This window comes from Columba livia, chromosome 1 (genome assembly GCF_036013475.1).
Source record: "Columba livia isolate bColLiv1 breed racing homer chromosome 1, bColLiv1.pat.W.v2, whole genome shotgun sequence".
Taxonomy (NCBI): Eukaryota; Metazoa; Chordata; class Aves; order Columbiformes; family Columbidae; genus Columba; species Columba livia.
The window spans coordinates 85,818,121-85,845,045 of record NC_088602.1 but is presented as its reverse complement, the minus strand read 5'-3'; the positions used below and the strand labels follow the sequence as shown (position 1 = coordinate 85,845,045).

General features: G+C 36.3%; 1 long non-coding RNA gene across 1 annotated transcript in view; it reads right to left on the bottom strand.

Annotated features, from left to right (window-relative positions):
• Positions 1–2,594: 2,594 nt before the first annotated feature.
• Positions 2,595–26,925, bottom strand: part of LOC110365438 (uncharacterized) — a 35,073-nt gene continuing 10,742 nt past the window's right edge. Inside the window, exon 3 of the long non-coding RNA XR_002424933.2 lies at positions 2,595–7,915. This is a non-coding gene — a long non-coding RNA (uncharacterized LOC110365438). The remainder of the gene's footprint in view (positions 7,916–26,925) is intronic.

Sequence of the window (26,925 nt, the reverse complement as noted above, 5' to 3'; positions counted from 1 at the left end):
AAAGTTCTTGCCTGTTGAGATCTCTTCTTCAGCACACTTGACTTAATTGAGTTTCTAAAAGTAAGAAATGTGTTTTGTTGAAGATGTGAGACTTAATAACCGTGTAAAGTTAAGTTATATTTGGAGTATGAATATGCAGTATGGCACAGGTATTTTAACTTGAGCACATCTCCTTATTCAGAGGAAATATTGTTGTATCTACAATGAACCTGTTAATTCATTCTAACTGATACTTACCTAATGCAAATAAACAGCCACTGGTATGTACATTTGTCTAGTATTTGCCATGAAAATGAACATGGATTTCCCTGGAGAAGCATCTAGCATGCATACCATTTTGAGCTTGAACTCTTTTAGCAACAGCTCCATTTGACTTACGCAGAAAGGAGGTTTAGCATGCTCATTCACAGTGCTCTCACAAAAATGTAACTCTTGATCAATTACTGCCAGCATGACCTTGGAGTCTTAATTATTAAATTGTTTTATATTATTCCTTGCAGAGATGACATTTACTCATTAATTTCTCTTCACTCCTCATTCTCAAGATATTTTTCACCAAAGGACTAGCAATTTTATTTGGCTGCTTATTATCTTGATTTACAGGTTGCTTATATAGATTATAGACTGTATCTATTTAGGGCATTAATATTTATCATTTAGATGCAGCAAATAACCCCAAGTGTATGGTCATTTACTGTCCTGTAAACGATCCTATTTGTCACAGCAGTTAGATTGAGCTGGGGGGATGTAACCTCTGAATGCTGTGTGCTTTCCGTAGCAAAACTTGTTAGCAGAAGACAACTACCTACTTTTGCCTGCCCTGAATGGATGTGGCAGCAGCAGCAATATCCAGAAGATGCTTAATATGATGTTGCTCGTGTTAGAAAAATGGCAAAGGTTAATTGTGAGCATATGTGAAGAAAAGCATGAAGTCCAGTCTTTAAATATGATTTCTTTTAACTCTAGCTGTGTTTTCCCAAGGGTTTACTAGCACAGGAGGCTTGAGAATTATGTTCACATGATGTATATGTTGAATTTTCCTTGGTAGCCACTATTTCCTGCACTCCTTACTCAGTGACTCCTCCTGAGCAATATAAAAAAGGATGAAGTCACTACTTCTTGTCTGCCAGTCAATATCAAACAGGTCTGTTCAAAAGGTTTTCTTTCCATGACCTCCATATTTACTCTTTCACAGTCATTGCTTATTTTAGTCTGTGGAAATGTCTCTTCATTTTGCTTGGCCTTAGGTGTTCCTTCTTCAACATCCAAGGAAGGGCGAGGGACCCTGGCCACCCCCCAGGGAGAGGGTATTTTGTTCTAGGCTAGGCAAGAGGACCACCCACATGTTTTCTTTCTTGTATTCCTCGTCTCACCCTTCCCCTCCATAAAAGATGCATCACTGCACATTAACCCCAAGACTGGAAAGACTAGCAGTTTCAGAGTTAGCCCTTTTTTAAGCTTCGCTTCATCATCCTCCTCCTCACACCAGAGATTGAGAGAGAGAATTGTCATAGGATGCCCAGGGAGAAAAAGCAAGAAACGTGGTTAAACCATCACCGTCTGATAGAACAATGTACTCACTTTGTCTTCTGGGACAGGAGCTGACTCCAGGACTCTTGCGTTAGTCATATACAACATAAACCGTTCTGGAATTATAATGATATCTTTCTGCTGCTTCCCTAACAAATTTAGTTTCTCATTAATCTGATAAAATACTGTAGTTGTTGAACTTACGTGTGACTGTTTGACCGAGTGCTGAGGTTATGAAAACCGCTTACCTGCACTTAATAAAGAGCATTCGCAGCCATTTTAAGAGTATCTTGGCCATTCAAGTCTTGTCTTCTGAATATATTGTGGATATGAAACAAACAAATCTGCATTTTCTTTTAAAATTTCATCAAAGGCATAGTTCTTGAAAGTGACTAGATTTCTGATGGTCCAGGAGTGCCACCCACAGGATGAAATTCATATTTTTTTTGTGCAACCTCATTTCTTTAATCCTGTTCTCAGAAAATAACAGTTTAAAGAAAAAAAATATATAAATTCAGCAATTTAATTTTGATATCACTTAATAATTTACATTGCACTAGGAAAACCTTTCTCTCAGCCAACTTGCCCCTTTTTGCTGGAATTGGCTGACAGGCAAAAATATGAATCAGATCTTTAAACAATTGATAATTGATTTTTAACAGTTCATGGAAAGTTAATAGTACAAATATATTAGAGTTTGGTTTTCCACCAAATAACTTAGCTATGATGTATTTTATTTCAAAGACTGTCCTATGACATTGATACAGAACATACTACTTCTGTACTAACTGAAATCACTCAAGGAAATAGCACTTTGCTTAAAGAGTTCATTGGATATTAAAACCATGAACTTCTGCAGGTCTGGATTATCTAGCTAAGATAACAGTGCATAAAAGCCTATTTCCTAAACCAAGATTATATTCTCTGAGATAACTGCTTAAATAAGAAAACAGTAATTCTTTCAGGTATGATCCTTTGTTAAGTCTAACACTGTCTTAATAAACTGAAAAAAAAAAATAACGGGAGTTTTGTTAAATGTAGGAGGAAAAAAATTACTGCTTAAGTAGAAGGAAATCTGCAAGTAAAATGCTCATTTATTTATGCTTATTAAAAGGTAACTGTGCAGAAACTGTTGTAAATTTCAAAATACCTGTGAGTTAATTTACCTTTAATATTTTTATAGTGTGAGTTCACATACAGAAATTACTTGAAATTACATTTTTTCAACATGAAAAATCATTGAAGTACAGCTTTACGATATTTTTGGCCAGTGTCAGTAGCCAAAGTGTCTAAATCAGGCTCTGATGGGGAGTCATAAATTGTCTTGGGAGGGTCTTATACCATTAGTGATATTTGTACCATAGTTCTGGAATTGCTGGCCTGAAATTTTTTTCAACCTTCTATTAGTTGAAATAAAACAAGAGATGAACAGCTGTTCAACATCTTCTTATTATCAGAAAAAGTTATCCTTGTCTTTTCCTTTCCCTACTCTCTTTCCTCCATTATTGTTTTCTCTGCCTGTTATGTTTCACCAACTCACACTAAATATGCTTTCTTTCCTCTCCTCTGTGCATATTTTTCTGTTTTACTACCTTTTCTGGTTTTGCCCAGTACAAGGCTGTGTGCTGCTCCAAAGAATTAGGTATGAAAAAATGATGAATGACCTCAAGTCAGTACTTTCTGAATCTGTTTGTTCACTTCTTTGGCCTTGAATGTACTTTATCTTAGGACAATTGCTAACACAATAAGTGTAATTATCTCCCTACTGTCTGAATTCTTCCCACACTGTATGTTTTTTATACTGTTTGGTCAAGCACACCACATTTTGTTTCCAATCTACAAAATATGTTCCAAAAGATTCCAAAGCAGAAGTGATTTTGATCCAGGTATCATTTTGGTTTGAGAAGCAAGTGGGATTGATTTGATTAGAATATTTTTGCAAAATCTAAGCCAGGGAAGCTGAAGACCAATAAGCTTTTCAATTGCCCAGAATACCTTGCAGAATTAACCTTCCATAATTAATTAACCGTCTCTACTCTCGGCTGTAATTAGGGTGGATGGGACAGGACTGCTTAAGTGCAATTGTACATACATGTAGAAATACAATTATTAGGACTGACCCAAGAATACACTATCTAGATGGTCTGATTCCTAGCTAAAACTGCGAGAATGGTAATTTCAGATTTGTTAGAGTATTGGGCAAAAGCAACTAAGGGAAGTATGCAGAAACAATCATTATTGGTCCCATAATCTTATTGTACAGAATAGTAATTCAGAATATTCTCCCTGCAAAGTGTGACCCAGAAATGTATGCTATTTTTTTATTTGTCAAACTGCTGGTTGCCATTGCATAGGTCAGTGCTCAAATAATGCGTCACTTCAAGGGTTATTCTCCCTGCTTCATTTCTGATGGAGAGTAAGCTCTGGTATCATGGGAGTTCTTTGTTTACGCTATTAATCTCTATTAAGTTCACTGCTGAAAATGGAGAATAATCCTGGACTGTAGAGAGAAAAATGTCTCAACAGTTTTAAGCATTTTACTGGACTTCAGATATTTTTCAGGGTTTTTTTCCTTGAAAAATCTATAAGGTTTCATCACTAGACAAGCAACATCTTGTATCTGTTTCTTTCTTTCTACACTCTCTGCAGCCTCACTCCTTGATATCCAACCCTGCAAGCAACTCTGTTTGTAAGTACTGATATCTTACTCTGTTGCCAACAACATGTATTAAGCTGACCAAAACGTCTCATTTTCTTTCAATTATCCTATGTCATTACTGACAGTCTTGTACTCAGCTTGGAGCTTTTCATAACTTGGGAGGTCTTTTTCTTTTTTTTTTGTTTTGATTTGTTTTGTTTTGTATTTGCATAGTATTCATTACAATAGAATCTTGGCCCATAATTAAAGATGCAAAAGGCTACAGTTATATAGGTGTTGGTTAACACTAATAAAACAACCCTTCCCAGAAATAGGTACCCCTTCTAGGATCATAAAGAAAGACTAGAAAGAGAGAAATATAACTGTTAATGTAGCTATGTACAAGATTTAAATCAAAGGTTCTCTGAGATACTCAGCTACTGTGTTCTACATAAAGAATGCATAGTGACCAAGAGAAGTGTGTCACCAGTACACACTACAATAGTTTGCTATAATTTTAACATACAGAACATAACCACTGAGAATTCTACCAGCCATTAGTTTCCAATCAAGCCACATGTATTGCCTGATCAAATACTGACATGATGAGAGGTTATACTCTTTTCTGAAACCCCAGTAGCAACCTGTATACTGAGGAGGCGGTGGCTCCAGCATTATTTTTAAACTTGGCCACTTTAGAAATTCTTGACTAAGATATCCACAAATAATAAGTATCTCAGGACCAGCCTAAAAACATCGAATTCACTCTGAGCTGCTGGTCTTGGCAAAAACAGATTCCAAATGGTGGAGGACATGTGATTTCCTCAGACTTCTGTTTCAGGACAGCTCACAGCATTATGGAACAGAAATGCTGATGAATTTTAGGTGGTCTCATTTGAGAGTTAATCTTCAAAAGTAACCTTCCCAAACCTGCAGGGGAGATGAGCCCATTGAATATTAACCAGTTTCTGAAGCAAGGGCAGGGACTGCTGGGGGAAGGTCTAAGGCTGCAAGGAATTGTCATCTTTGTTTGCAGAGTTTAAGGCTGAGTAAATGAACAGGAAAAGTAAAAAATAAATTGCACACTAGGCCAAGGACAGATTTATTTACCTTACAGGCAGTACAGAGCACGGTGCATTATAAGCACACTTAACAGGTTGCTTGGGAACCATCTCAGACATTTATAACATGATATGCCAACCTCTGCTCAAATTTGTGCAATACCAGCCTGGATGCAGCTGTTCCAAGAGCTCCTTATCTTGCTTTTCCACCTGGTCCATGAATACAGCAATCATTAACAATTTTACTGACCCCATGGCTCTTGCTACTAATGATAACTAATAATAAATTTAATATGAACATTCATAGTATTATTATTTGTTCTAAACACAATATCACCTATGCAGCAGAGGAATGTGAGGTCCTATTTTACAGAACGTTATTGTCATGGTCTGTTTGAATATCTCAAATTTACAGGACAATGTACTCCATAAATTAATCGTTATTTTATGAACTCATTAGCAAAAAGAAAACCAAACAAGACAGTGTCTCAATTCCCTGCATACAGACTAGTCTAACACATGAATTCAGTCATTCTTTATTTCTTTAATTCGTGGATTCTCTTACAAGTTCCCTAATTCCTAACTTGCACAACTATAAAGAGAATGGTTGCCTAGCTGATGGCAAGAGATCTCATTCTTCCTCCTCCTCCCCTGCATCGTTCTGGGAAGCATGAATGCCTCAGCAGTCCCACTGCTGTTGGATCTGCTTCAAAAGCTTTTTTGGGTAAGCTGATGTATTTCTACCTTCCAGCTTGGAAGTTTGGTCTATACCATTTCCATTAGTTAGTGGATTATGAAGAAACTTCCAGGCAACTGCTCCGCAAGGATGCAGGATGTGTTATCTGCAGTAGACAGCAAGCTGCTGGTGACCATGGCTGCATAGTGACCTCTATCCTCCCTGTCCATTGCATCCAGCCAACATGTTGGTCTGGCTTTGACCTAATGGCACTGCACCTGGTATACATCAGTCCTTGGTATGAGCTATATGTCAGGCCAAAACTGAAGCAAGAGTTAACAGTCAGTGTTATGCAGTCTTAAAGTGTTTCAATAATCCAGATCCTAGGAAGACAGAACTTACAGAATTCACAAGTTGTTTTGAATACGACTTAATGCAATGCAACATCTGAGTAATGTAGTGAGCTAGAACATTCAGTCAAGAAAAGACTCTAACCAAAAAAAAAGTGTTAGTCAAAAAGAGGACCATATTTCTATAGGAAAATCATCTCAAAGTTTAATGGAAATAAAAGCGGTGAAAAACTTTGGTGAAAACTAAAAACATTAACATGGAAAACTTGCATACAAGATCCAGGGTCTTGTCACACTGAAAACCTGACTGAAATGTGAGGATATGATTGATCATTTTCAGAAGTCATATCAAATCACACAGCTCATCCCCATTACATGTATTTAGTTTCAACACTAGAGGGAAGGAACATTCCATCTTATCTTCTGTTCACTATTGCTCCTTTCTGTAATGTTTAGTGTTTCTCATGCCTGATACAGCACCATTGTGTTTATCTGTAGTACCACGGAGGAAAACTGTAATGTTAGCTGAAGTCCGATGACACCAAGTAAGGTTCTTGTTTGTCTATTTTCCTTGAGCCTCATGTCATGGTCCAGAGGTCTTAATCTAAATTAACAGAAATAATTTTTTGAAAGTGATTAGTGGACATCACAATAATCAGAAAGTTTGAAAATATGAAAGAGTTTCCTCTCACATTGCAGATGAGAGTGTATCTCTGGTGCACTTTTATACAGTTGTTAAAGAGTATTTTTTCATAGTCTGATCTATAACTGGCATTAGCAGAGTAGTGGGGAAGGATGTGAAAGTCCTTAAAGATCACAACATTGCCAAGAATTCTAGCTTCGAATGTCTTTGAGATCCATTGTTCAGATATGTGCACATCTGACATCAACCTTATTAATGCCGTATAAACTTAAATTTTGCTCATTCTGTTCAGTAGCACTGAATCTTGTCTTCCATGAGTCATCAAAGTTACTAATATTATCCATACACCTGGACATCTTAGTAAAGAAAGATAGGAAGTTAGCCTGATGACACCTAATTTCCATGAATGTAGATGCCACTAGCATTGAAGATCATCAGTCTACTCAAATACTTGTGTGCAAGGTTCAGTGTTCTGCTTACCAAGGTGCCCCTGGATAATCAATAGCCAAAGGGACTCAGCAGACTCTACAACATTAAGGCACTTCTAATTACGCTGTCATTACATTTCCAGAAAGAATTAATGGGGCAGCTCGGGAAAAATATCAGAAATTCTGTAAGTGGTAGATTGTGCTAGATTTGTAATTAATGTGAAAATGCCCATCTGGCAACCTTTGACTTTTCAGATAGTTAACAAGTGTGTATTTCAGAAGCTATATCATATCCTCCATTATTTTCCATGAAAAATATAGGTAGTTATTTGTGAATTTTATCATCTCACATGAACTCTATGTTATCAATGATCTTTGGAGCAGAGATTATAATATAGACAATGCACTTTTTCAAAGGTTCAAACAATCATCACCACATTCTTGCTGATTGCCTAAGATAACATTCCTGTTTTTACTGCAGCGACAGGTAAACAGGTTTTATCTTCTGGTGGTTCCTCAGTTGAAGTACTAAGCTTCTCAAAGTCTGGTGGGAAAAGTATTCTGTCTCATATAATTCCATTTTCTGTACCTATGGATTGAAATGAAAATTTCCAAAAATAGTCAAAGAGATTGTCGGCTGCTATAATGTTTTCTTTATTCAAATGAGAACTCATAAGGACATTTTGGTATTTTATAGGTCACATAGGAAGGGCTATATGTAATGTATTAGCCTCAAATGCTATGGAAGTGTCTAAAAGACCACCAATAGCAATTTCAGCCTCTTCAAAAACAAAGCCATTTTAGAAGTAGTATTCAAATAGAGTATTCTATAACTGAGATATCACAACTGACCCAGGAAACTGGTTGGTGGCTGTTCAGAACTTCTGTGACAGGAGCTGCAGGCATCTGCTACCATGGGCAATGCCAAGATGTTTTCTTTATAGACTAATTACTTACCTTTTTAAGACAGGTCCATTTTTGCTATCTCTTGTCTGATCAGAGTAAATATTTTTTACACAGCTAGAGATAGCCTATTAAATGATCTTGCTATCAGAGAGCATGAAGACTTGGAGTCTTGGATAATTTGGAGGGGAGGAAGAAAGAGAGGGGAAAAGGAAAGTTTTTCCAAGTGAAAAGCTGTCACTTAAGTAAGAGAAACAAAAAGTAATATCCTTTCTTCCAGTCTGAGCTAATTTATTCTTCTAGATTAATTACTGACTGTACATGCTAAATCTTCTCTTCCAAAGACATTATTAAAAAAGATAATATAACCTATCATTTTCCATATGTACATCTTCTGGATCCACTCATGGGAGTAGCCTGACTGTGGAAGAAAAGCTCTTCCTACTGCTGTGCAAAAAGTAACTAATTACTGTGGTTTTAAAATACATTAGAAGGGGTTTTTTTTCATTCTTTTGGCTATTAACTTTAGCAAAAATCAACTTTCCAATATAAAATTGGGTATCTCTGGTGTTTCTTCATATTTTTCTTCCAATTTCTAGAAAACATTAGGGTGAGTTGATGTTCTAACAATTACTCCAGTCATTAAAATAGATGTCATTTATATTTGGAACAGAATGTTTTCTTGCTGTACCAAATGAAAAATTATTTTTATGACCCTTGAATGTATTATCATAATGTATACATTATATTTAGAGATAGCATGAACAAAAAAAAATTGTAATAGTCGTCACCAGCTAAGCCTTAGGACAACCTCACATAACTCACTCAGAAAGGTCAGTGATATCTTTTTCTTATGGGTTTTACTTGCACTGTTCTGCTTGGGCAGGGCTAGGCAGGGCTGCCCTAGGCCTGAGCAGGGCTGAGCTGGGTTTACCAGGTGGCCCATGGCCAGGTGCCCATTGCCCAGCCTGTCTGAGCTCCAGCTCTGTGAGCACCACTGGGGAAGGGGCTGACAGAGCCAGGCTGTGCCTGCTGGACAAATGGCACCTGGGGATACTGGGGAGCTGCAGGACAGCTTTCACCCCTTCCCTAGAAGTGGGGGTGAGGGACCAGGTGGGGCAAAGAAAATCCACCATCAGCATCAGTGTCTTGAGAAGAATTAGGGATACCAATGTCTCCCTGCATCTCTCTGCTTTAAGAAAACTGTCGCCTTTGACCCTACCATCCAGTGGAAAGGTGAACATAGGATAGATAAGCATAGATAACTAGTGACTCTCCCTGTACAACTGTTGGAAGGGTATTATTGTCAGTGAATTTTTCCTTTACTAGTTTGAACTATGAACATTAGTATTTAGTAACTGGATTAACTACTACTTCATTTTCATTAGAGTGTCAAGATTACCCTGAAAGTAATTTCTTGGCTCTATGTATAAGGTGTGTTCCCTTCCACCCATAACAAGGTTTTTAACAGTGTACACTGCCATTCATACTGAAGCTGCGTACAGAGCAATAAGCAAAAATTATTAACACATCTACTTCCAAGTCACAGCAAATTCTGAGGCAAAATTAAGGCATAGCATGACATATGTAATAAGAGTGGAAGATAAGGGATGCATGTATATGAAACTTTGGAGGAGTTCATATGTGGTAGTGGAAACTATAGCTATATCTGCAGATTTCACTTGCCTTCATTGCAAGAAAAAATGAACTCTGATTTAAAATAAAGCTGAAGCAATAGAAAAGTAAGAAAAAGACACCAGTAGACACATGAGTCACAGAGATGCTGTTAATAAACTGACAGCTATTTTTCTTCTTATTTTTCTTCAAATCAAAGCCCTTGTTGATGATGTCAGTAGCATCTGAGATACAAAGGACATTTTGCAGGTGATTTGTGGCTATTTAGCTCTCCATGTTTCTTGTTAAAAGGTTAAGAGTGAGTTTTCTTATTTATTAATTCATTGTAGTCTATGTGCTTAAAATCCCTTAGCAGAAAAAAAAAAGAAAAAAAAAAAAAGGAATAATGCTTTAGGAAAGGTCTCTCTTTCTCCTCATGGTTTCTGATTGTAGTTCAACATTATTAAAACATCCGAATAGAAAAATATGGAAAAATAAGGGTGGAATTTGTTGTGGAGCTAAAAAAGTCAGTGAATTTGGAAGACACAGTGATTTTATTAGAATTGAGCTGAGGATTGAGAAGCAAGCTGGAAGGCGACAATATAAAAATTCTCAGAGATGCAGACCCCTGTCATTACTATGCAAAACTTGTCCTAATTTAATATCAGATCAGGTCTTGCCTTTGCAGCTATGAGAAGCTCAGGTGGTGTCAACAGAGAGTCAACAAACCCAGACAGAGCCAACAGGGAGCTACAGTTTCAGTATCCAAAGCCTTTAAAATGGCAATATGAGCAAGAGTGAGTAGAAAATGATAAACAAACAGATGTAATCAGAGTATCACTGGATTCACTAATCTTTATATGATAAATTCTTCCTAGAAATTATTTTTCAAGCATCAAGTGAATTTTGCAATTAAAATAAACAAGCAGACAAACTAGGGCTATGAGTTCACAATCAAGTCATCCTTATTCTTATCATTATACCCTTTTTAAACCTATGTGACTGGATCAGAGTTTCAGGACCATAACTCTTTCCCCAGGATCGTTCTCATTTTGTTGTGCCCAGAAATAACAATTTACATAGAGATCTCCTCTGTCATATACAACCTTGTTCCCTTGTTCCACCACTACTGATGAGCTTGGTTGTACTTTGTTATAAATCCTATAGAAAATAAAATTGTGCATAAAATCACCACCATGCTGGAGATGTTACCACTTCAGAAAGCCTTTTGGGATATTTCTGGGTTTTGTAAGCAAGGTTTCCATTAAGAAAAAATTTTGAGGCTTTATTTTTCCATGCTGGAAAGCCTGAGTGATTATAGCCCATTGTGCCCCCCTTCATACATTTGAAGTTAATAAAACAGCAATATTTACACAGTTAGTGGTAAAGCAGAACCTGAGAAATGCTTGTCTCATCTTAATGTGCAGAGCTGAAGGTGAGAATTAATGCTGCAAAAAAGTATCTCTATCTCTCTGAATAAAAAACTGCACTAGCTTTCACTCTTTTTTTTTTTTTAATCTTTCTTAAACTGAAAGATTTCAACCAAAAAAAAATCTGAATTCATTTTGTTGGTATGTTCCATTGTTTTCAAGGATTTTAATAGAAAGTGGATCTTGCAGATACATAGGTGCATGTGTTACTGAAAGATTCATACCAAGGAGTTCATGCAGCCATCTGGAATTCATTTCCTTTTCTGATCTTTTTATGAAGAGGCAAACATTTTATAAAGAGGCGGAATTGTTCTTGCATAGCGTATGTGATAGTCCGTTTCCAAGTGAATGAAAGAAGCAAATAATTTTGGTAATTACTCAGAGACCAAAATGTAATGTTTAAAGCATAAGTGGAACAATTTCTGCTAACTGTACCTTTTCTCAGAAAAAAAAAATGTTTGCAGCAGTTTTATAAAATTTAATAACTGTAACAGTAACAACAAAACAGCAGCAACTGTGCTTTGGAGCAGGAAATCAAGGCTGTCACTTTCAGAAATATAATTTATTGTTAAATTATTCCATTTTTGTGTAGCTTAAACTGAGATCCATTATTTCTATCAAAGTTGCATAGACTTAATGTAGTCAAAACCAGGATGAAACTGTAAATTGCCGAAGCATGCCTAAAAAGCATCCACGCGTAATGTGTAGCTGCCTATCCACTGGTTAATTAACTACATACAGAATGTAGCTTTCTGTGGGAACGTTCCTGTGCATTTTCCCTATTCTAAACTGCCAGTGCAATAACGGGAACAGATCTTTTCAGAGCTGCACTCTGAAACCCAGGTTTGTTATGGTTGTCCTTTTTAAATTCCAAATAGCCGAGAAGAATTAAAAAAAATAAAACAAAAAAGAGAAAGAAATTGGCGAAGAGCAGCACTGCCCTCCGGTGGCCACATTAATGCTACACAGAGGTAGGGCTTAGTTTTTCCTTCATCACTTGGAACAGATTTGAAAAGCGGTGCATAAAACTGTACTGCCAGACCAACATATGTGCGTGGGGTTGAAACTTTCAAGTTAGGGTTTCAATATGAATAACGAAACCCCTTTTTTTGTAGTTGTTGAGGGTCTTGCAGAAATCTATAAAATATTTTTAGCCAAGATTAGAAATCACTGCAAAATAGAAGTGGAGTAAAATTTTCTTTGTGACCTATATGCACTACAGTGTCAGTAAAGATGAGTTCATTTGCTTCATGTGTCACGCTCCGTCTCGTGAGTTTTATTCACTGTCTCACAAGTTTGCAACCCTGAGATGAAACATAAGGATTTGTCATGAACCTTTTTAGAATAAAATATTCAGCTTTTGGAGATCTTAATCTTTTAGTCATTGGACAAAACACAGGAGACACTAGCTCAGATAAAGAGCAAAAATAGTCCTAGTTGAATCTAATCAGAAAGAAGCAGGAGAATTAAATGTGTGTATTTTAAGATTGTGTACATATAACTATGTTTACACAGAAATAATTTCATTGAGCAGTTGTTTCTTCTTAAAAGTAATCCTTACAAAACCCTTTCACAGCTATTCTTCCAGTTACTGAATCACTAATGGCAGCCTTCTGAAAATTAATTTTCAAAAGCTTTGCATCCACCTTGCAAAATTTTATTATAATAAATTTTCATAAAAATCAAAATCAGAAGTCTACTTAAGCCAAAACATCTGACTGACCCAATATACCACCTTGTCTACTCCAGGCAAAAAAAAGATAAATTAGACTGTTCTGACTGAATTGTTCTTGAAATGTCCATGTTCTAACTTCTCTGTTTTCCTAACTTCTCTGTTTCATTTGGGATGCTTTAGGATGCTTACAACTAGTTGGTGTACCTTTTCCTTTTTTTTTTTTTTAATATGTTTGTCCCAGGAATTGAACCTGCACTGAGAGTTTTGTGGGTTTCACCCAGCTGTTTCTTTCTTTTTGTACACATATTACACGGTAGTCCTCCAACCTCATTCAGCATTTGTATTTTAACATTCCTTTAGAGAGGCGTTTTGGAGTTTTTTAAGTACCTTAAGAAAAAGTTCCTCAGATCCAGTTAGCCAAAAACACCTAACTAATCCAAACTACTCTTTAACCTGTTTTTTTTCCCCACATACTTCAGGCTGAGGCCTTGACCCACTCTTGTTAATGTTCATTTCTTTAGCCACATGAATATGGCTGAAATGTCTAATAAAGGAGTAATATTTACTCCTTTGCTCTATTTACTGGCTCATCTTTCCTTAAAAGTGTATTTTTCAAGCTCCAACATCATTTTTACCTTCATATATTTTCCCTGGATCAACAGAAATTCCTCAGAGGGAGAATTTTTTACTCCCCTTGTTCTTCACCTCACTCTCTGATCTGACTTTACCAGGTCTATGACAGTATAAGATGCATGGAATTCTTGACTGTGACATACGCTTGTGTTTCTTGTTCATTCAGATGCCATCTGTTTTACATTAAGAAGAAAACAAACACATTCTACATGATCTTCATTTTCAGACAGATCTTTGTCTGCCATCATCATCTCCTAGTATCTTAGTTTTCTGGACAGATTGCCACTTCTCCCTGCCCATCTTCTCAAAAGATGTAAACTCATACTTTAAATCTTACGCTGGGGCATCTCTTTTTTTAGCATGTTCTCTATTTTAATTTATTCTTTCATGTTGGCTGTACATTACAGACAGGATTAAGCAAAGTATGATAGAACATGCTTAGCTTTAAGCATATGTTTCCATGCTATACTGAATCAAAGCTAAAATTATGAGTTAAGTTTAATTTTCTCTTGATGATTTTCTAAATATTGTGGCAATATGTTTCCCTCAACAACTGATTCGTTTCATATTCATGAACATGAAAGATATTTTTAAACTATTCTCAAGTTGAACATCAGCTTATCCCACCTAAACACTTTTTAAAACGTAGGACTATACATCACTGATTTTTATGTAGACTGATTAGTCAAAAAATGTAGAGATTTTAATGTAGAGATTTTAGCTTCTTTTTAAGTATTGACAGATCAAAGATCAGCTGACACATTTATAAATACAGTAACTGAACAATATACATTACCTTTTTAATTACTTTTAAACATGTTTTCTTAATTAAATATGTATTTAAGAAGTTGCATTTGGATACAGATTTGAAATACCACTGAAATCTGTGATGTTCACAGTGAATTTAGATTTTAATTAACTGCTATAAGCGTGTAATGCAGCAAGATTCAAGTGCAAGTATGATTTTTTTTTAAACACAATCACATCTTTGTGATCTCCTAGGGCTTTCCTCACAACCAGTTGACATCAGTGATGGCAGCAAAGATGATGCCAGTGAGAGCCTCCACATTCAAGTGGGCTTTGAATCAGGCCTGTTAGCATAATTTTCAACTATGACCAACTGTTAGTTGACATAATTCTAAAAAATCTGTGGGCTATTCCTCAAGAAATAAATGCATTACACCCCTAAGCTTAGCTGATCCTCCCAGATATTAGAACAGGTAACTTAATTATCTGTATCTCTACATTTTGGGTGATAAAAGAGACGTATCTCCTTGCTATATAAATGCCAGTATACAAAAAAGACCTAATGAAGCTGGACCCACAGCTCCAGGAAATAACATTTTAGTTCTATTATTCTGCAAAATTGCAAGACTAATACAGCCTGGGGAAGATTGTAGAATGAATTATCCTTAGCTGCGCTTTCCTTTATGGCCTGATTCCAAAGCAAAGCACTTTCCTTTCATTCCCTATAAATATCTTTTTTTGTCATCCCCTAGTTTATTTTACTTTAGGGACATGAGCAGCTTTTACCTGCTTTTTAAATATCCATTTCTGACAGCAGGTAGTGGCATTTGGAACCTTTTGCCTTCACTATCACTTTAGATGTTTTTTGCCATGAAATTGGCCTTTTTTTTCCTTCTTAGTTTGGAGATAGTGAAAGCTAATGCATCAGCCTCCTTGATGTTTCCTGCTGGGGACCAAGAAATGACCAGGCAAGAAGCCAAGTCCGAATGAGATCAACACAGAGACAAAAAACTCAACAATGTAGTATTTTCCTCAACTTTTCATTTAGCTAGAATTTCATATTGACTTTACAAAGTAGGAAAGACTGACTCTCTCCAAAAACACTTTGTTTAACAACCAAAAGCCGAAGTCCTTCTTTACTGTGGATGAAGGACACACTCCATAATTAGTTTCGTCACTTTACACACGATGATGTCTAAGTTCAAGGGAGCAATGAATGACTTGGTGCTTGCAGGGCTGCCAGACTCTGGTTCCCTATATAGTCCACTGGATTGATCCTGAATATAGATCCTGAATTCATCTCCTTTGTCCATGCTACTTAACCTATATATCCCTTCATCAGAACCAGAATCCCCATGATCCATCTGCCTGGATACACATGGCTGTTGGTAGGCAGTATGGGGAGTCCATGTGCTGTGTTCTGTGAGCAGCTCAGTGGTATGGAGTCAAGGATTAACGCTCTCCAACCTCTCCCCAGTCATGTCTGGCACAGCTGAGCCAGTGCAAGGAGCACAATTACAATCTGACATAACACGGAGGGGGAAAAAAAGGAGAAGAAGAAGAGGAGATAAGGGAAAGGGAAAGGGAAAGGGAAAGGGAAAGGGAAAGGGAAAGGGAAAGGGAAAGGGAAAGGGAAAGGGAAAGGAAAGGAAAGGAAAGGAAAGGAAAGGAAAGGAAAGGAAAGGAAAGGAAAGGAAAGGAAAGGAAAGGAAAGGAAAGGAAAGTCTGTCTCCTTCAAAGAACCCATAAAGCACGTAAAAGCCATAAAAGGTTGTGTGACAAAGAGAAATATGTCTGGGGTACAGTTTTTATGGGCTTTATCTAAATCTCTACTTAACCCTTATGAGTAACAGAAAAATGTCATACATGGTCTTAGTACAACTGAAAATAAGCTGTTTCACACCCACATTGAAAGAAAAATATTATGTATTATCTTTAGGCACTCCTTATGTTATAGAATGAAAAATTATGTCAAGAAATTTGTAAAAGAAACAGGAAAAGCATGATTAAACCAATTAATAATTTGTTGGAGAATATTAGATTTATAAAATGAAATCAGGGATATTTTTCATTAACATGTAATTTTATGTTCATAATTTTCTATTTATTAAAGATTTTTTAGAAGTTCATGTCTACTTAAATTATATTCATCACAGTATACATAAAGTACATAAACGCATTGTTTGGAAATAGGTAATATTTGATTAAAGTTCTAATTTCAAATTTGTATTAGAGAGAAAAGCACAATATCACTAAAGTTAATTATTAACTGAATTAAGTAACTGCGTTACGAATAAGAAATAATAGAAAATTAGAAAGTAAAATTTGCCTACAGAAAATTTAAGGAAAACACTTGAAGCTTTCCAATGTGTATTCTTCTGGGAAAATCTGTCTTAATCTTTAATATACATGATAATGAAGAGAAATGTTCAGGAACTCTCATAAGTTCTTGGAGAAGTTCCTTTGACATATCATGAGCGTAAAATCCGTGTAAATTAACCACTTCTTAGAAAAGAGGGCTTTTAGAATGATGCATCTTACAGTGGCTGAAAACAGACTCCTATTAGGAAGGTTCCAAAATGGTCACTACTAAAATGGTGTTCAGTGAGCACAGTGTACAGGCTGCAGTCAACTGTCTGATTGTAATTTGTAAGATCTACTTCAGTGCACAGTGAAGCATCACAATGAAAGTTAAACGGAAGAGTTGATTACTGTTACTACTGTAGCGCAATGCAGAAATCCTAGTGAATCACATGGTAATACAAAACCTCATCACTCAGAATCAAAAATCTTGTTTTCTAATCATGGAAGAAGAAGAAGAAAACTATGTTTTATTCATCTGAATTAAAACAGGAATAATGTGAAAAGAGTAAGATTCAACAATAAACAAAGTTGCTGCCTCCTGACACCTAATATGTTTTTCCCAAGGAATGCCAAATCAAGCAGAGAGCATGATTTTTAACATAGGAAAGACACTGAAGTTGAAAATAAAAATGTTTTAGTTTGTCGTCTTTTGGAGCTGCACTAATGAGCAGAACAAAATTCACAAGAGTGACTAGTAAGTAGTTCTCTTTTTCAGAACAAGGGCCAGAACCAAAAGTTTTGGTGCAGCTTCCTGAGAAATTAAACTCTATTCCTTAACAAATTATGAGTAAAATTTGGCATGTATTAGTCTTAACACTTTGGATTTTAATGCCTTAGAGCACATACCAGACGGGGGTTTTTTTATTAAGTCATGGTAAGGACTATACATAAAGCTGGAAAGAGTATCACAGAGAGTACATATACCTATCTCTGCCTATGGGGCAGAGAACAGAAGCATGGGGTGAACATGGATGAAAAACTGTGTGGCTTTGGTTGTAAGCCTAACTATTCCATTCTTCCATGTACTGCCATGTTCAATAGATGAAGTCATTTCATATATATCCTTCAGTAGTTTCCTACGTGAAGTGTGGATAGTATAGGTTAGCAAACTATCTGGCAGTAGAAGAGCAGTGATAAACTAGCCAGCATATCTAAATCATATTAATAAATATTATGAAATGTCAATCTGTAAGAGATATGGTACTAATTCAAATTATGAGTAAAGGTTCAACATATAAAGCATGAAATTAAAAGTGCATTTTAATAACCAAAGTGCTGAATAAGATTACATAATGTTCCTGTACTGTAGTGTCATAGAAGAATTAACTTGTCACATCATATATTATCTGTGTTAGTCATGGTAAATGGTCAGGAAATGACATAAAAAAGAATTTATCAAGTGTCATCCACTTGTAACTCTGTTTCATTCTATCATGGGATTTACATTCTAAAGTCATATGTTTCACTAAAACTGTTCAGATAAAATCTTCTGTTATATAATGTATTTCCCCTTTCAGTGCAATCAGAAACTAATTTTTTGTATTTTAAAGTCTAGGAATTTTCTGCTTTATCTTGATATTATTAGTTTAATTTTCAATACCTTTTATAATGAATTATATAAACTGAAACGGATAGAAAGTGACAGCAGAGAAAAAAAAAAATACCTTAAACACAGGCAGAGAGGTAACAAATAAGTATATAGACTATGATGAGTCTGGTATTCTCTGCTCTTACATCCTTTGCCAGTTGTTGCAAAAATGTAAAGATATACCTTTTCATAATAAGTTGCTAAGAAATATGATTGAAAAGAAAGTATTTTATTTTAATGAATATTCCTGTAATTTAGAGTTATACATTTGAACTTAATAAGCACCAGTACTTTACTGGTTCTGCTGAATAAGTAAAATATAATTTTCATTGACACATTACTTTCAGAGGAATTTTAAGGAACCTAATAATTAATGAAATATCCCTGGTCATGTGTCCATCCAATTGAATGTCATGTCTAATCACAGAATAACAGAATGTTTTGGGTTGGAAGGAACCCTCAAAGATCATTTAATTCCAGCCCCCCTGCCATGGGCAGGGACACCTCCCACTAGATCAGGTTGCTCAAAGCCCCGTCCAACCTGGCCTTGAACACTTCCAGGGATGGGGCATCCACAAATTCTCTGGGAAACCTCTTCCAGTGCCTCACCACCCTCATCATCAAGATTTCTGCCTTACACCAAATCAAAACCTACTGTCTTTTAGCTTTAAGCTGTTACCTATTGTTCTATCACTACAGGCGCTGGTGAAAAGCCTGTCCCCATCTTTATTATAAGCCCTCTTTATACACTGAAGGGCTGCAATAAGGTTTCCCAGAGCCTTCTCTTCCCCAGGCTGGATAACCCCAACTGTCTCGACCTGTCCTCACAGGAGAGGTGTTCCAGCCCTCTCATAATGTTTGTGGTCCTCCTCTGGAACTGCTACAACAGGTCCATATCGTTCTTGTGTTGGGTACCCCAAAACTGGATGCTCTACTCCAGGAGTGTCATGAGAGTAAAGCAGAGGGGGAGAATCACTTCCCTGTCTGCTGGCCATGCTTCTTTTTATGCAGCCCAGGATATGATTGGATTTTGAAGAAATAAGGGCTATAGTTTTATATTAGAGGAAATAAAATCCGCACAAGTCAAAAAAATATCATCTTAGAAGGTAAATTTCATGCACCAGTCAACGTTCCGTCAATTCCGGTTTCCTTAAGGAAAGCTTACAGTGGGAAGACTATCTGGAAGAACAGGTGTGCACACATGCACTGACTGGTCAGTCTCCTTAAGATCTGCCATTTGTTAGAATTAATGCACATCATTACTGAATTACAAAAGTAGCTTGTCCCAATCATGGGCATCAAGTATGGATCTTCGAGGTGACTTCCTTAAACCTGTGGGAATGATCATGCTTTGCTTTTTGACATCAAATTCATTGAATATGTCTTGGATAATAAGAAGCTACCTATAAAATTGCACTGTTTATAGTACAGGGTGTTTCAAAAAGATGGACCCAATTTCAAAGCTCTTTCCTTTCAAAGTGGGTCCATCCTTTTGGAACATTTAGTATCTTTAGCTTTTCTATTCTGCATTAAGCTTCTGGTCCTGAATTCTCATCTAAACAGAAATGCCTATTTCCTCACATAAGCTTAAAAAATAAATTAGTACAATTTTACCAGAGTGCAAAACTTGCTCATCTCTGTATGCTGCTGACAACTCATTAAATCCACCTTCCAACATATCATACAGAACTACAATAGCCCATTTTCCAAGAGACATGGCATATAGCTTGCATTTTTTCTATAAATTTGCTCCACAGCTATAAAGTAACATGCTTCATTGTTCTTCTAGTCATTCGCTAAGTTAAGACTAAATTTGCAAGTGCTTTACTTATTAAAACTTTCCTGTGCATTACTCATTTCCTTTATTTGAAACACTTTAGAAGGGAAAAAGTATAACATGAAGACTATATGGCCTTTTTATTATGTCTGTACCTATTTCTTGTAATTGATTGTCTTCTTTCCTTTGGCTGACGATATCAAAATCAATCCCAAGTAACTAGGTAGGTTTTACTCATGCAACATCATGTGTTTTTTCATGCCAAACTATTCAGACAACATTTCTCTTCCTTCTATAGATAATATCTCTTCCAGTGCAAGATCTGAACTGTGCAATTTCTTCTATGAAGACCTAAGCTACTTTCCCTTGATTTTTCTTTTCCCTGTTTTAGCTGGTTTTACTGGCATACTTTGTAGTTCTGTTTTTCTCAGACATCTATTTTTTCATTCTCATCTTTCTCACTAAAATTATTATCATTTGTATTCAGAAGTGGCCATACCTTCCATGTGTTGTATAACCTGAAAAGAATGCCCAAAACAACAAACGCTCAGTATGAAGATTACTCATTATCTTGAAGGTGCAGAAGGCTTCCTTTCATTTTCTCTTATTTATTTTTTGCATAGCAAATCACATCCTGAAAAAGAAAGTTAGATTGTAGCTAAGCAATTGCTACCCATTGTCTGAAATCAGTGGTGTTTGCTTTTATTATGATAATGTCTAGAGATCTTATGAGCGTGGTGCTATCTTGCAATAGGGGGTGTCCAAGGTCACAAAATTACCTCTATTCAGCTTTCTTGTTTCAGTGTCAGCGAAGCTTAAGGACATATTTACAGATAGGTCTGATCTCATATGGTCTTCTAAATTAAGGTCTTAGGCTTTGCTTCAGCAACCAGATCTATGTAGGTGTATAGTGTCATTTCCATGGCCACACAGTTCTCTGCTCACAGGATATGTGATTAAATGCTGAAGTCTTTGCTGAAAAGTTATACTGAATGTGCACATCTGCAGGCAGGTAACCACTGCGCACAAGTCATTAGAAACAGCATGTATACGTTCAAAAAAGTGAGATATGCCACTGCAGCCCTAATTAATAATGGGTAATGTTTGAGCAGATACTGGACTAAAAAGTAAAAAAAAAAAAAAAGGATTTTTAAGGAATACTTTTACTATATACTTTTTTCATTCTTTTAATATATACAATTTTTATTATTTATTTTTGTATGTATTATATAATTTATATAGATATAGATATATATATATAAATATTCCCACACAACCTTAGCAAAGTGTTTTACTACCCAACAGCACGAGAACAGTTAAGGACTTATACCAAAAGTGAGTTGTATCCCACAATGGATGGCACAGGGCTTCTTCAGGAAAAGTAAGGGAGCTGTAGCCTTCTCTGCTCTCTGACTCCAGTATGTATCAGAGTCAGAAAGTTCTGGTGGCTTTTAATTATGTTCATTATTTTTTTCCTGGTTGTGGTTTGTCACCTAAAGGCAACCTCAAATTTCACGTGCTCTAAGTTTAAGTCATGAATACTTCAAATTAATACCAAAAGGATCTGGGGATACAGAAGATAACCTAAAAAATTACTTTAGATTAGATTTATTTAAATCAACTTCAATAAATAGATGTTCCTCTCACAGATGATAGAAGATGATTATTGCCTAGGAAAGAAGGTAAACAAATCCAAGTAACTAAACAGAGAGTGTATGTGTTAAACAAAACAAATCTTAAGAAAAAGAATTGCTAAAACCATGGTCTCAGCATTACACGTTTACTCTGTTCATAATGACAGACAATGACTCAGTCCAATTCCTGCCTGATTTGAGATGCATAAGTGGGAACAGACAAAAATGGGAATGTGCAAACAACACAACAACAATGAAAAGAAGAAAAGAATTCCAGTTTGTTCTCTCTACTAAGTAAGCTGAAATGATCTTAATTTTTCCTGGAAGAATGTGCAGTAGAATAAACATTTCCTTTCCATGCAAGTAAAGGATGCTAGTGAAAGAATATGCCATATGAGCAGAAACTTTCAAATAGTACAAGTAATTTCATGCAACTTTTAGTATTGGTTTAATAAGAGAGGGGATATGACTCTTTCTTGGGTGCAGTAATGGGGGTACAACCCTAAATTCAGAGTCTGTAGTAGCCCTGCTTTTTATATTCAGACAGAACAAGAACTCCCACAGCCCCTTTATGAAAGGAGTGCTGAAAGCCACTGACTTGTGAAGGAATTCTAAATAAGAAGCACTCATTTAAGGCAGCAGCAACATGGCTCCCTCTCTTGTGGCTCGGCCCTCCTAGAGGAATGTTTCTTGCACCACCTGGCTTGTTATTCTCCACTCTGTCCCAGGCTGAGTAGCTTGTAGCAGTTATTTTCCTTTGCCTCCTACTCCTTCCAATGCCCATCCCAAATCAAGCTATTTCCAAAGGGTTTTCTACATAGCACAACAAGCAGAAGTTCCTAATCATAACAACTGCAGCTATAATATAATAATGCCGTTGACTATTAGCCTCTGCCTCCAGTCTGCTCTGATGCCCACAGCTGCTACCACCATGTTAACAAAAAACGGTGAAATGCTATTTGATCTTCATCAGCTCTGCTAATGTAAGAACGCTTCTAGTTGAAAATGCTTCTCTCCACTACCTAAAGTTACCTTCACCTGTCCCACTCTCTCCATAGCACATACCAGCCTGTGCAAAAGATTTCTAAATAACCCCCTCTGGTTTTTGTTTGAGCTTTTTGTTGTAAGTCTCTGGGTGGTTGGTTGTTTGTTTTTAATATGGACCTGACAGTGAAATCAAGAATTCAGCCTATGATTTCACAGATAATAGACTTTGAGCTCAGTGATTACAAGAGCTGAGGCATGTAGATTTTACATTGAACATGAAGTGTTAGGAATGTTAAGACCAAATGTATTTCCTCAGATTCCTATTCTGACACATCCAGATGAGAAGAAGAAATATTTGGCTGCACTCTACTACAATGATGTATTTACAAGACTAGGGTTAATATTATATTTTAAAATCTGTTTTCTGCACTCCATTTTCCTGAATACTACTGGGATTATATGACCTTCTGTTTGAGTTCATTTGTCATCAGAGGCTGAAACTGTCTTGTGCGTTATCATATCATGAGAAGAAACAGCCTGTAAGCCCTTGCTAAGCCTCACAACAGTCCATGATAGCAAAGTGAAGTTAAATGCAAGCAGTTAATAAGCCAGTTACTACCCAAAACTGTGAGCAAGATCTAACAAACCTGCCTTTCTTTGCTGAACAGTAGTTCAGCAGAATCTGGTTTTACTCTCAGGGAAAATACAGTATTTGACTATTACATAGTGTCATAAGTTTCATATGTAGTGTGCTAATTTTCTCTTTGGTAGTGATGTGCCAAATAATATAAAATACAAAGTCTTTCTGTTGGGTGTTACGAGCAAATATGTGAATGGGTTTTTAACATGTGAAATACAGTTGATGTGTTTCAGCTTTTTTTGTCTCTGAAACTGGAGATTTCCATTAATATAAAAAGTTGGAATATCTTATGTACCTTATTCCATAAAGCAAATAAAGACCTTTTTTCTGTTCTTGTATAGATTTACCAGAAGGAGAATTAGGTAGACTTTGTGCCACTTCAGAGTATTTATCTCTTCAAACCACTCTGATGTGGTTTCTTTATGCAGCTGAAACTTCATACGTGTTGTAACCTATGGAATTCCTTTCAGAATGGCTAAATATACATCTCTATACAGAGCCATGGAAAACTTTATTTAGGCCAAATTTCTGAATTCTTGTGGAAAACAGGAAATAAATACATTAATCCTTCATCCACAATATTAAGATTCACAGATTTCAGATCTTTTCATCTCACAAAAGGAGACCATATGGACTTACAAAAAACTTCTTTGAAGATGAATGAGTATTCTGCCGGCTAAAGAAATTTAGGATCAAAGCAAGTGTGACTAATAATTGTTTTCTTCAGAATGTTGTTAATTGTATTGTGTTAATTTAAACCCTCATGTCTTAGTCAAAAATAATTTGTCTAAGTAACTATTTGAAGGTTCTCTACTGTTCCGTTTCATGCAGGAGGTGCATAGCTGAGACTTCAGCAACAAGACATCTCCTCGAAATATGATCCAGGGAGTTACACCTGTCTTCCTTCCTTTCTGTCTTCCTTCCTTTCTGTCTTCCTTCCTTTCTGTCTTCCTTCCTTTCTGTCTTCCTTCCTTTCTGTCTTCCTTTTTCTTCCTTCCTTCCTTCCTTCCTTCCTTTTTTTCTTCCTTTTTCTTCCTTCCTTTCTTCCTTCCTTCCTTCCTTCCTGCCTTCCTTCCTTCCTTTCTCCCTTTCTCCCTCTCTTTCTTTCAACCTAGTATTTAACTTCCATAGTCTGGGGCACTTTAAAATTTTAAAATCTTTCTTGTCTTCTTACCTGTTTCTAAAAAAAATAATATTTAGAATGACTTAACAAAAGGACTGCTTCAAATACTAAACAAAGCAATTCAACAGACTGTGAATACAAGAATATGCTGTTATTATTCATAAAATGTGAAAGCAAGTTTATAAATTTAGATTTAGGAAGAAATTACTTTGGTTATTCGATTTTCTCTTTGCCACATGCTCCCCACTGTCCTCTGTGGCAGAGTACATACAGGAAAAAAAGGACACAAGAAGAAAGCTTAGAGAGAAATAAAAAGGAAAAGTGGCATATGGAACATACTTCAGAAACATGTATTTTTCAGTAGATGGTCCTAAAAAATACACTTTAAAAAATCGAGAACTTTTTGAAAGTGAAATAATTTTAAGTAGCATAGTTACACATTTTCACAAGACATCTCTATCTAGTCTGACAGGGTCTACAAATTAAGGAGACATACTCGTCAAAATTAATACATTTTGCAATTATAAAGTATCTGAAGCACTTCAACCATCTGCCTTTCAGAAGTTACTGACACTTGGTAATGTTTGGTTATTTTCTCTATATTACATTTTGTTGCACATCATCAAACTGATTTAGAACTTATTCAGAATAAGGCATATGGGAAAGTTAACTTCAAAAGAAGTTTTATTTCATTTTTCAGAACAAATCAGATAAATTACTCTTGAAATAACAAAGTTTCCAGGCTGAAACCAAGCATAATATGGGTCTTGGCCACCATTTACTTGCAGGCCTAGTAGACTTTAGTGTAGGAGAATGTAGAAAATTCTATCATGCAATAATTTTTATAGAGTGGATAACTATATTCTTCAAACACTATCATTGTCGCTCCACATTCTTTATTATCTCGTACAAAATACTGTAAAATAGAATAAGGAAGTAGATTAAGAGTAGTCTGACACAGAAAAGCACCACAACACTAACTACACAACAGTGTAGTTGTGTAGTACCTTAGTACTAGGTTGGAGGTGGGTAAGAGATTAGGTAGGGACAGAGCCATGCCAGCTGATACAAATTGGCCATATTCCATGCCATGTAACACCATGCTTTGCAATAAGTAAAAAAATACTCCTGTAATTAATCTTACTGGGGAAATAGCCTTGAACCTTTGTAATTCTTTGCTACTGTTTGGAAGCGGAGGTCTCAACAAAAGAGTGATGGTACCTCCATATGTCAAGGGGAGTCACTTGGTGCAAATGTGGCCATTAATATCGAACTGTACTGCAGAGGTGGCATTTGTTTCAAGAAAGTCACATTCAGGAAAAGAAATTTGGAGCACCTTTTCATAAGCAGATCACTCCTGAGCTGAGAAGGGAGCAGATCACTGGAACCAGACTCAAGCATTGCAGGCAAATGCAGTGCTCTGACACATTTAATAATTACATCAAGCTTTCCACACAAAAATTTAGAGGTGAACAGATTTCTCATTCTCCACCAAGTCAGGATAACCCGCATTCTGTTGAAGGCTCAGTAAACATGTAAACTTTGGATCTTTATTGGACTTGTGTTTAAAAAATAAAGCAACACAATATATGTATATAAAGTTAGCTTTTGAAAAACACAAGGCACAAATAACTTTGTCAGACCAATGGTCCATCTGTCCAGGTAATTTCAACAGGATGGTCTGTCTCTCAATAAGAGATGACACTTAGGAAGCATACAGAAACCTGGTTACTCCCAAACCAAATAACTTTAGTTGCCCTCCTCTGTACCTTCCCTAAGTCAACTCTGTTATTCTTAAGATACAGAGAATGGAAACTGCCCATTCAGCAGAAGCTACAGGCAAGATGAGAGTGCCCCAAGGGTTTTAAGTAGCATTTTAAGTGAATTTTAATGACGTCCTCTTTATTGTTGCCATTAACCCTCTTAATGATGCCCTCAACATTTTCTTTGCTCTCCTGGCTGCCACCGTGCACTGTATTAAAGATTTCAGACAGCTGCTAACAATTCTCCCAGGATCTTTCTCCTGAGTTATAACTCCTACTCCCAGCTTTAGCATCATGTAGTCATATTTTAGATTTTTTTTTCCCCTAGATGTACGATCTTGCACTTATCTACACTGAAGGTCATGTTCTACCTTTTTTACCCATTAACTCAGCTATGAGAGAGAGTTCTAGACTTCCTTGTCGTTAGTGCATCTGACAAGTACCTAAAGCTTAACATCAGCAGCAAGCTTCGAAATTTCACTGATTTCTCCTTTCTTTAGATCATTGCTTTAGGTCATTTAGCTGGCTAAAAAAAAAATTAAACGACAAAAAAAGCACCAGTTCTCGAGGGACTCCATTACAGGCTCTTCTCTACCCTGAAAAGTGAAAATTAAGCTGTCTCCTTTGCTTTCTATACATAAACCAGCTTTATGGGGCTCCATTAAGGGACCTGTCTACCAGTTCTGTAGCAAATTTGTTTCTTTAATATTTCTTCGAGTGA